Genomic DNA, 10,453 nt, shown 5'->3' with positions numbered 1-10,453 from the left:
AGAAGGGGCATCTGAGCATCTGCTTTACAGTCAAACAGACTTTGTTTTTAATCCTGGATCTCCTCCCCATAAGCTGTTCTGTGTCAGCATATCACTCATCTGTCTTAGCTTCAATTTCTCCAGCTGCAAATTGGAAACAACAGTAGCTACCTTGCAGAATGTTAAAGACATTATTACGCATTCTTTCAATGGCATGGGTAGTAGCCAGTACTATTTTAAAATATCCAATGTTCTAGGAAAAGGCTCATGCTATAAAGGTAAGTGAATAAGAGAGATCACATTTATTTGCAGCATGGGTCCAAGTTTGTGAGTTGTATGTGTTTTATATGTAAAGGCAATAATTGGGACAAAATATACTGAGATTAAAGGTGACTAATTCTGGATAATAGATTATTTCTATTTTCTTATGCATAGTTTCTTTTTTGTTCTATGTTTTCTACAAAGGGTATACATTATTCTGTAATCAGGAAAAGGCAAATTTTATAGAACTTGTTTTCCAGATTCCTGTAAAGGTAATAATTATATTAATATAAAAATTGCTTATTATAGTACATGACAGAATGTGTGCTCAACATATGGTCATTATAAAAAAGAAGACGCTGCTAATGTAAGTAACTAATTAGATGACTGGTTACTATTTGTCAGATCCTGTACAAAGCACTTTATGTTTATTTTTTCTTTTAATTCTCGTATCAGTCCTATGTGGTAGGTATTGGTCTTACCACCATTATAGAAAGGGAAGAAACTGAGATTATTAAGAAAGTTGTGGCTTATTTTTAAAAACACTTTCCTATGTCTTGAAACCCCTCAGAATGGCTTTGGCACTTTTAAGTAAATGATTCAGAATGGCATTTGTTCCTTTACTTAAAAAAATTTTAGAGATTGAATATCATTTTGACAATTGCTATGTTAACAGAAAAATGGTTAAAATGAAATGTCAAAGAGTAGCCCTTGGTCACTTCAGTTTGCGAGCAGGCTGTGTGGTCGAAATCAGATGGACTCAGGAGGCTTTCACCGGGGCCTGAAAGGTGAGATTTTTTTTGCATCTCTGAAATGCAGCTATCTTTTCTCACAACAAATGAAAGCTGAAGACAGGCATTTCAGCATGCCAAGACCTCACATCTGAGAGATGAGACTTGAAGAGAAGGCTGCTGCTTGGACAGCTCTATTGCATTAACATAACACCACCACCACAATTCCAGGACACACTCATTATGAGCACAGCATGAGAAATAATAATTAAAAAAAGATTTGTATTAAACTTCATTTTATTTATTTTGCTGACCATAAAGCTGAGGCCCTTCTACTGTTTCTTTCTTATTAATTGTTAGTTTGCTGTGTTCTCTGAAAGCACTTAGGACTTAATTAAAATAATTTAAATGGTCATAATCTGTCAAGCTTACAGTTCCCCTTAAAAGCCATTCTGCTCTCCCCTTAGTGAATTTCATTGTAAAGAAATCAAAGAGAAAAACTCAGGATATTGTCACCATGAAGATAAGTGGGGAAGAGGGTATAGAAAGGGAGGGAGGTGAAAGTGCCTGCATTATTTGAATAGCAGCAAAGCCATTCATAATTTCAGCTTAATTATCTTCAAATGATAAAAGGCTTCAGCTACTGTTTGCCAGAAGTAAAGGCTTTGGAAATAAATACATAGCACTAGCTCTATTTATTTTCATGGCACTTCTCTGATTCTGTTTCTTCTTGGTGGAGAGGATCCAAGAGGGGGGTAGAACGACAACTTTGGTTATGATGGTTTTGATTTAAGGTGGCAAGGATGCTTCTAAGTGTTTTGAACATATACTGTCTTCAATTAAATGGAGGCTTCTGTGTGGATGAGCAAAAGATCTTGTGTCCCAAATAGAAAACAAACATCATTTTCTAGGAAATATAAACACTGCAACTTCTATCAGTGGGTTTATATTTGCAGATTTAGTCCCTTACACAGTGCAAGGAAAACTTAGAGTCAAAAATGCCATGTCACATTGGTTTAATATTATTTTAGCTCCATTTTGTGACATATCCCTTGATTTTACTGATATTTCCCTCATCTTGTTGTAATTTATATTTTCTTGTGGTATTGTGTGCATTATTTTGAGCTATCTTAAGTTATTTTTAGAAAAGAGTAAAGTATAAAAACATTTTTTTAAATAGTACATAGGCAATAGTGAGGTCTCTACTCAATACTCAGAAAGATGGAATGAAAATGTTTGTCTTTAAGGAGTGAAAATAAAGAGAGCCCACTCTAGGCAGAGGAGACTGCGTGCCAGGCAGTATGATTATAGATTGGTTGTTCCACATTGAGAAGGAGTCTTTCAGTAAAAAGTGGTAATTTGCTGTACTCTGAGATACCAACTTAATAGTCTACCACTGTTGCTGAGGGAGTCACTAAACATGGGGAATCACAAGAATTCTGCCAACAGAGGTCTCTATTGTAGGGCAGGGGAGGTTCATCAGACATCACCATGGCCGGGATAAATGATGTTACAAATACCTATTTCCTTTTCTTCTAAATCAATGCCAATGTAGCAACTTTATGATTATTCACTGGGCTTCAGGCACCTTGATAGGGGAACCAGAGACACAAGAGAAAAGCATATTGATTCCTAGAACAAACTGTCTCACTGTAAAATTACTCATTGAATTTCTGGCATATCATTAGTAATGTATACTTAGATAAGAGAGGTTTAACCCCAAAACACTGATCATACCAGTGTGCAGAGAAAGTCTAGTTTCTGTTCCTGTCCGGTTGTGTCCTAGTCTGAATTTATCAACTCATCTAGAAAATAGAGCTTATGTGATTTCTAAGTGGCCAGGCCACAGCCTTCCCTTGTTTATAGCCTCTCCCTGGAGTGTATCTTTGATCGAGTTTCCACAGACTTCTGACTTAATGATTTGACTACAGAAAGCTTATTTGAAAGATAATCCCTAGGATCACGCAAAAAGAATAGAAGGGAGTTCAAGAAGGAAGAAACAAAATCCAATGTGGTCAAATGAGGCTCAGTGCTGCTGGGAGATCCTGGGAGATGGTTGTGAATTGTCCCCCATGAGAAGTGGACTATTTAACCTTCATCACGTTCCTTATTGGCCAGGAATTGTTTCTGAGGACATTACCTCCACAGGACTCTGCCTAGGCTAAGCATACTTCTTCAGTCACAGAAAATCCTCAGATGTCAAATTGCAGGTGCTAGCAGGAGGAAACCCTGGGAGAGTTAGAACAGTGAGCACTGACAAAATCTGGGAGAGTCATCAGCAGAGCCTGCTACAGGTCCTTTAATAATAGCAGCATATGAGACAGCACTCTTGCATTTCCTGTATCCCTACTGATGTTTTGCTATGTACTTACCACATTCATTGAGTGTGATTCTGAATCCTTTAGCATGCTTTAAGAGAGCAATCCATGCTAGATCACTAAAAAGGAACACTAAATGAAGGCTGAGTACTAATGGTGCTTTAAGAAAATAAGAAAAAAATGCACTGAAACTGTGAACATGCAATATCACACAATTTTATCAAACCTCTTTACATTGATGTTATGGTAAGAATTGTTTCCATTTTAAATTATGTGTGGTAATTTGGGAGGTGTGGTAATCAGACCTCAGGGATTCTAATGGCGTTAATGCAGTCCCGAGAATGAAGATCCCAATCAGAGACTAATTAGCTTCCTATCGCCAAGGGCATCGCATGGTTATAGCCACCTCCAGGAGATGCCTTTCCGACGGCCACGCTTTCTTTTCTGGGAATGGGCTCAGCATGTAAGAGTGGACCTGAGGTAGCAATGCTTTCACTGGATGGTCCTGCCCCTTTGACCATGATACTTGAACAAAGTTGTGCCAATCAGAGTTGTGCTCTGAGGAATTTTAATTTTTGGATGAAGAAATCAAGACCAAAACTGATTGTTCCTGAAAAATTTTAAGGTGGTAGAACTTTGGAAGGAGGGTTTGCTATGGTTTGGCTCTGTGTCCACACCCAAATCTCACGCCAAATTGTAATCCTCAATGTTGAAGGAGGGGCCTGGTGAGAGGTGATTGAATCATGGGAGTGGACTTCTCCCTTGCTTCTCTTGTCATAGTGAGTGAGTTCTCAGGAGATCTGGTTGTTGAAAAGTGTACAGCACTCCCCACTTCGCTCTCTCTCCTGCTCCGCCATGTGAAGATGTACCTGCTTCTCCTTCATCTTTTGCCATGATTATAATTTTCCTGACACCTCTGTAGCCATGCATCGTGTACAGCCTGTGGAACTGTGAGTCAATTAAATATCTTTTCTTCATAAATTACCTTGTCTCAGGTAGTACTTTATAGCAATGATAGCAATGTCAGAACGGTCTAATACAGGGTCTCTGTGCTCTTCTAGAATTGAGGTCTTGGTTTTTCTTTCCATTCCAAAGCCAATGTCATTAAACTCCTCCTAAGACTCTAACAGAGTAGACTAAACATGTATTTCTTGCCTTTTTAGCACCTAGCCCCCAATTCTGACTTTCTAACAGGGCCCAGGTTGACATTCAGTTGTCTTTTTTGTGGATAAAATGACCCTACCCCTAAGTCAGAAGAGGGTACTGGTGGGAACAACCCAGTCATTTATTTATTTCCTTTGTCATAGTGACCATCCAGACCAGGTCATCCCTTGGTTCACAGAGATTGGTAAAGGATTAGGCACATGACCCAAATCAAGACCAAAAAAGATACAAGGTGATTTTTTTTTTTTTTGAAAACTAGGGAAAAAATTATTCTTGCTTTTGTAAAGAAGTTTTCCTAAGAAATGGCTTCTTCTCTTAGGGATGATGTTTCACCGATGTGAAGGCTGGTAGTGCTGCAGTCATTTTTCCACCATGAGGGAATGCAGCTTAAAGATGCAACATAAGGAAGGACAGAAAACCATAGAGAAAGTACATACTTTATATCATAACTGATCGATCGTTGAGACTTTCCCTATTGCAAAAATATCTAGTTATCTGAGCCCATAAACCTCCCTTATTGTTTAAGCCTTTTTGAGTTGAATTTTCCATTCCTTGTGGCTATAAGCATGTAGTTTGTCTTAGGTCAGACTTTGCAGAATCAAAGCCTGAGACAAGGATTCATGTGCGAATCTTTTTTTAGGGCAGGGATCCCAGGAGAAACCTGGCTGTATGACATGTAGGGGCGGGAAGAAGAAGAAATTAAACAAGATGTGATATCAGGCAGAGAGTTTCAGTCATATTCTGAAATGGAATCTATAGTAAGTCATTCATAATTTATCTTTAACCCAAAACCAGTGGGCTGGAATCCCATACTCTTACATCATTCAGTGACTGGCTAAAATCTGCCCTAGGGGACATAGAATTCCAGACATTTACAGCTCTCTGTGTAGGAAGATGAAGTGGCTCTAGAAAGGAAGTCTTTCAAAAAGAGTTGCAGGTGCAGGCAAGAGCAAATAGAAGCCAGAAGAGGAATTGATAAAAGTAGTAAAAGGGATTAGGATCGGAGTGAATCTGAGTGGAGCACCAACAGTATTAGCGCACAAATTTATTAGTCTTCAAATAACGTTTATTGATTCCTTTTGTTGAGCACCTACCAATAGAAGCTGTGGTTAACATAGACAAATAAATGGAGTGGTGATAATGAACGTGATGCTTTTGACAAAGTTCAAGGAGTGTGTAGGTGTCGATGCCACAATAGCTAATGGAAATCTTTAAAGAATCTGCAGCATAGTGTCCTAGAGAGACTCCAAGATAGCATCCTTGACTCTCCCCTCTTGCTATTTTATGGTTTTGTGTAGTCCTCTCCAACGCAAATAGGACTGTCCTGTGTATCAATAAGATATTGCAGAAATAGTGAAGTGTGACTTATGAGGCTAGATCATAAAAATCATTGTAGCTTCCACCTGGTTTCCTAGGATCATTCATTCTTGGGGAAGCTAGAGCCATGTTATAAAGAATCCATGCAGCTGTATAAAGGGGCTTAAATGGTGAGGAGCTGAGACCTGCCAACGACCTTTTATGGAAGTGAATCCTTCAGCTCAGTCAAGACTTCAGATGATGACAGCCCTTGCTGCCATCTTAACTGCAATATCTAATAGAAAACATTAAGCCAGATAGCTCAGCTATGCCACTCTTGAATTTCTGACCCAAAGAAACTGTGAGAATAATAAATGTTTATTGTTTTAAGCTGCCCATGAATGGGGGTGTTTTGTGCAGCAGTAGAAAATGAATATACCATGCAAACCACTTACATACCTGAAACACACTTTTCTGAAGAACAAACACACTTTTTATTTCACTTGCTCATTCACTCATTCATGAAGTATTTCATGCCAAGAAATGTAGTACAGACAAGTGATTCACGCCTTGTCCCAGTCCTCTAGGTACTCCATCTAAAGCCTACAAATTCTCTAACAAATCTTGGGTCGCCTTAGAATTATCTGCTACTGATATCAATATACATAGAAAATACCATATAATCTAGCAATCCCAATATGACTATATATCCAAAGGAAATGTAATTAGTATGTCAAAGAGATATCAACTGCACTGTACTCCCATGTTTTGTTTTGTTTTGTTTTTTGAGACAAGGTCTCACTTCATCATCCATGCTGGAGTGGAATGGTGCAATCACAGCTCGCTGTGGCCTCGACCTCCCAGGGTCAGGTGATCCTCCCACCTCATCTTCCCAAGTATCTGGGACTACAGGTATGCACTACCATGCCCCCATGCCTGGCTAATTTCTTTTTGTATTATTATTGTTTTTTTCCACTTTGCCATAGTTGTTTTATTGTCATTTTTATTTTATTGTATTATTATTGTTATTGTTATTATTTTGGTAGAGACTTTCACATGTCCCCCAGGCAGGTCTTGAGCTCATGGGCTCAAGCAGTCTGCCTACCTTGGTCTTTCAACGTAATCATGCTAGGATGACAGGTGCGAGCCACTGCACCCAGCCTCCCATGTTCACTGCAACATTATTTATAATAGCCAAGATATGGACTCAACCATCAATGATGAACAGATAAAGGAAATGTGGTATATATACACATGGGATATTATTCAGCCTTAGAAAGAGTTCCTGCCATTTGCAAAAATATGGATGTATCTGGAAACTTACATTAAGTGAAATAGGCCAGGCAGAAAAAGACAAATACCAGCTGGGTGAGGTGGCTCATGCTTGTAATCCAGCACCTTGGGAGGACAAGGAAGGTGGATCACCTGAGGTCAGGAGTTCGAGACCAGCCTGACCAACATGGTGAAACCCCATCTCTACTAAACACAGAAAACTAGCTGAGTGTGGTGGCACATGCCTGAAATCCCAGCTACCTGGGAGGCTGAGGCAGGAGAATTGCTTGAACCCAGGAGGTGGAGGTTACAGTTAGCCAAGATTGTGCCATTGCACTCTAGCCTGGGCAACAAGAGTGTAACTCTGTTTCAAAAAAGAGAAAAAAAAACAAATACCACTTGACCTCTCTTATATGTGGAATCTAAAAAAGTCATATTCATAGAGTAGAATGGTGGTTACTAGATGGCGGTGTGGGAATAGTTGGGAAAAAGAAGGAAAATACAAAGCTGATTGGAAAAGCTATTTGCACATTTAGCTAAAAGCCTGAGCCAAAAAAGCAAAATGTTAAAGAGAAATGCATGCAAATACATCATTTTGTCAAAAGCCAGTGGGATTGTCTCAAAACTGATGCCCTCTATGGACCTAATGGCACCAAGGAAAAGATAAGCTCCTGCCACATATCCAGTGCTGAGAATTATCTTGACAAGACCATTCATTTTTGACATTGGGCATGTGCAGGGATACTTCATTCCTAGAGGATGAGGATAATTGTGTGCAATGTTCAACATGCTCTCTATTCAATGTCAACTCTGCACAAATAAGCATTTTGCCATTTAGTTGGGTGAGGATGGTGATCATAGCAGGCCCAAGTGCAATATTCTGATAATTTAAGAGCCCAGTCAGATCTGAGAAGTTGGAAGGTCTCATAACAGATTTGTCCTCTCTAATACAGGGTTAATGGTGAAATCATAAAGAACAGAATCTGTCTAGTTTCTTCCTCACAATTTACATACTTTTTTCATTTCCCACTTCTGAAAATATAATACTAGAATTGGGCTCAAGCATTATGTGGGTTTTCTGTCAAAATGAGTATTTGTTTTGGATGATACAAATGGTATATACCACTTTACATAAGGTGCCTGGTTTCAGGTAGCATGTATAAGTTGATAAAATTCAGTAAGTATCACTTAGATAATTTAATAGAATACTATGCCGCTGTGCTAGTATTTTTGTGGGTCACTTTTATAGCTTCTTAAAAGGTTTATTTTACATATACTGACTATACAAATTTATAAATTTGGCACATGTGTACACTTCGGAAATCATAATCTCAACTAATATAATGAACATGTCTTTCATATGCAAAAGCTTCTTCTGTAATTCTTCCCTCCTGCCTTTCCCCACCAACGCATCATCTAACCACAGGCAAACTCTGATTTACTTTCTGCCACTATGATTAGTCTATATTTCCTAGAATTTTATATAAATAGAATTTTACACTGCCTATTCTCCTAGTCTGGGTTCTTTTACTCAACGTAATTATTTTGAGATCCATCTTTTTTTACAACAGACAATAATTTGTTGTTGTTTTTCCTTATTGAGCAGTGTTTTTTTTTCTTTCAGCTACTGATGAACACTTGAGTTGTTTTCAGTTTTTGTTTTGTCTTGTTTTCTTTTTTGAGACAGCCACCCAAACTGCAGCTGTGGGTCCCAGCCTCCCTGTGCTCTTGTGGGAGGGCCAGGAGCAGGGAGGATCTGCCTACAGCAGGTGCCAGTGTAGCTGCTGCGCCTTCCTCGGTGCAAGATCTGGGTGTCTGTGCAGCCTGTGCTCTTGGGGATTCCAGGAAGGAAATCCCTTTTCCCCATCCCTGCAGGGTCAAAGATATCTGCCCAGCTTCTTTTGACTCCCTGTACCTGCTCCCATCTCTGGAGTGGGGTTGGGGTCCAGCCCCAGGGCCATGAATGGCAGTGTGAGGTAGAGTTCTGGATCAAACAGATCCCCAGTAAATCCCCACCTTTGGGCCAGGGAGAACCTGAAGGCTGGGGGCCAGGCTGCCAGTCCTGTGGACCACAGTGGGAACTTGCGTTGTCTCTTCTGGGCCTGCCCATGGGCACTCATGGACCAATCGGCATGTACTTTCTTCCCTCTGAGGTCCATAAAAGCCCTCAACTCAGGCAGAGGAAGGCAGAGGATGGACAAAGGATGATGACAGCAGAGAGAAGATGGGACCAGATGACCAATAACTGCAGAGCATAGAGGAGTACCCGTCTCTGCTGATAGCTGGGGATGATGAAAAGACCAGCTGCCCAGAGAAGTATCTTCTCTGCTGAGAGCTGTAGAAATGACCTGCTGGCAGAGAGAAGCTGTCCTCTCTGCTGAGAGCTTCAGAGACCTGCAGAGACATGGGAATGACTTCCCTATGGAGAGGAGCCAGGGCTTCCTCTCTGCTAAGAGCTGAACACTCTACTGGACAACCTGCCTGCAGAGAAGAGCTACCCACTCCTCTAAGCTGTTCTAACACTAAATAAAATTCTTTTTTGCTCTTCACTTTTCTGCCTACCTCATTCTTCCTGGACACAGGACAAGAATTCAGGCAAAGGTGATGTGGCCACAGAGGTTTCCAGCCAGAAAAATCAGTACCCCAGAGATCCCATAGTATTTGATACATCTATCAAATGTAAAAATTTAACATTGGTGTAATACTACTAACTACACTAAAGACTTCATTTACCCAGGTTTTCTTTTAAGTAATTTCTCTTTTTTCTTCACAGCTCCAACAAGGATACCTCATTGGATATAGTCATGATGTCTTCTTAGTTACCCTGGATTCATAAATTTATTAATCCTTCATGACCTTAACACTTTTGAAGAGTAGTGATAAAGTATTTCGTAGAATTTAGATTTCTCTGATGTTTTCTCATAAATATACTAAGATTGTTAATTTTGAGGAATATTATCACTTTTATACCTAGTTTTTTGAGGGTTATTTTTGTCATTAATGAGTATTAAATTTTATAAATTTATTTTCTGTATCTGTTGTTTAACAATAGGGCTTTAATTTTTTTATTCTTAGTCTAATCTATTGTATCATTTCATTTAAAATATAAACTAATCTTGCATTCCTGGCATAGAACTCAGTAGCTTATGATATATATATATTCTTTATTCATTCTGAATTTCATTTGCTAATATTTTGTTGATAGATTATGTCTAGGCTTTGAAGTTCTATTCATCTAAAATTTACTCTTCTTATTATGTATCTCTCAAATTTTGGCCTCATATAGTGACTTCAGAAGTACTCTCACCACCTCTATTTTCTGAAATAATTTATTTTAGTGATCTGTTATTTTTTGCTTAAACTTTTGACAGAATTCACAAGTGAAGCCATCTGGCATTGGGATTCTCTTTATGGAAATAATTTAAATATTAA

The 10,453-nt window shown here is 39.1% G+C and overlaps 1 long non-coding RNA gene across 1 annotated transcript; it reads left to right on the top strand.

Annotated features, from left to right (window-relative positions):
- Positions 1-275: 275 nt before the first annotated feature.
- Positions 276-9,570, top strand: LOC128929971 (uncharacterized). The gene is made up of 2 exons (XR_008477386.2): positions 276-6,661; positions 9,175-9,570. It is a non-coding gene; the product is annotated as an uncharacterized LOC128929971 (long non-coding RNA).
- The last annotated feature ends 883 nt before the right edge of the window (positions 9,571-10,453 follow it).

Source organism: Callithrix jacchus, chromosome 17 (genome assembly GCF_049354715.1).
Source record: "Callithrix jacchus isolate 240 chromosome 17, calJac240_pri, whole genome shotgun sequence".
NCBI classification, from domain to species: domain Eukaryota; kingdom Metazoa; phylum Chordata; class Mammalia; order Primates; family Cebidae; genus Callithrix; species Callithrix jacchus.
The sequence above is the reverse complement of the archived record's forward strand: the minus strand, read 5'-3'. Positions and strand labels throughout refer to the sequence as shown.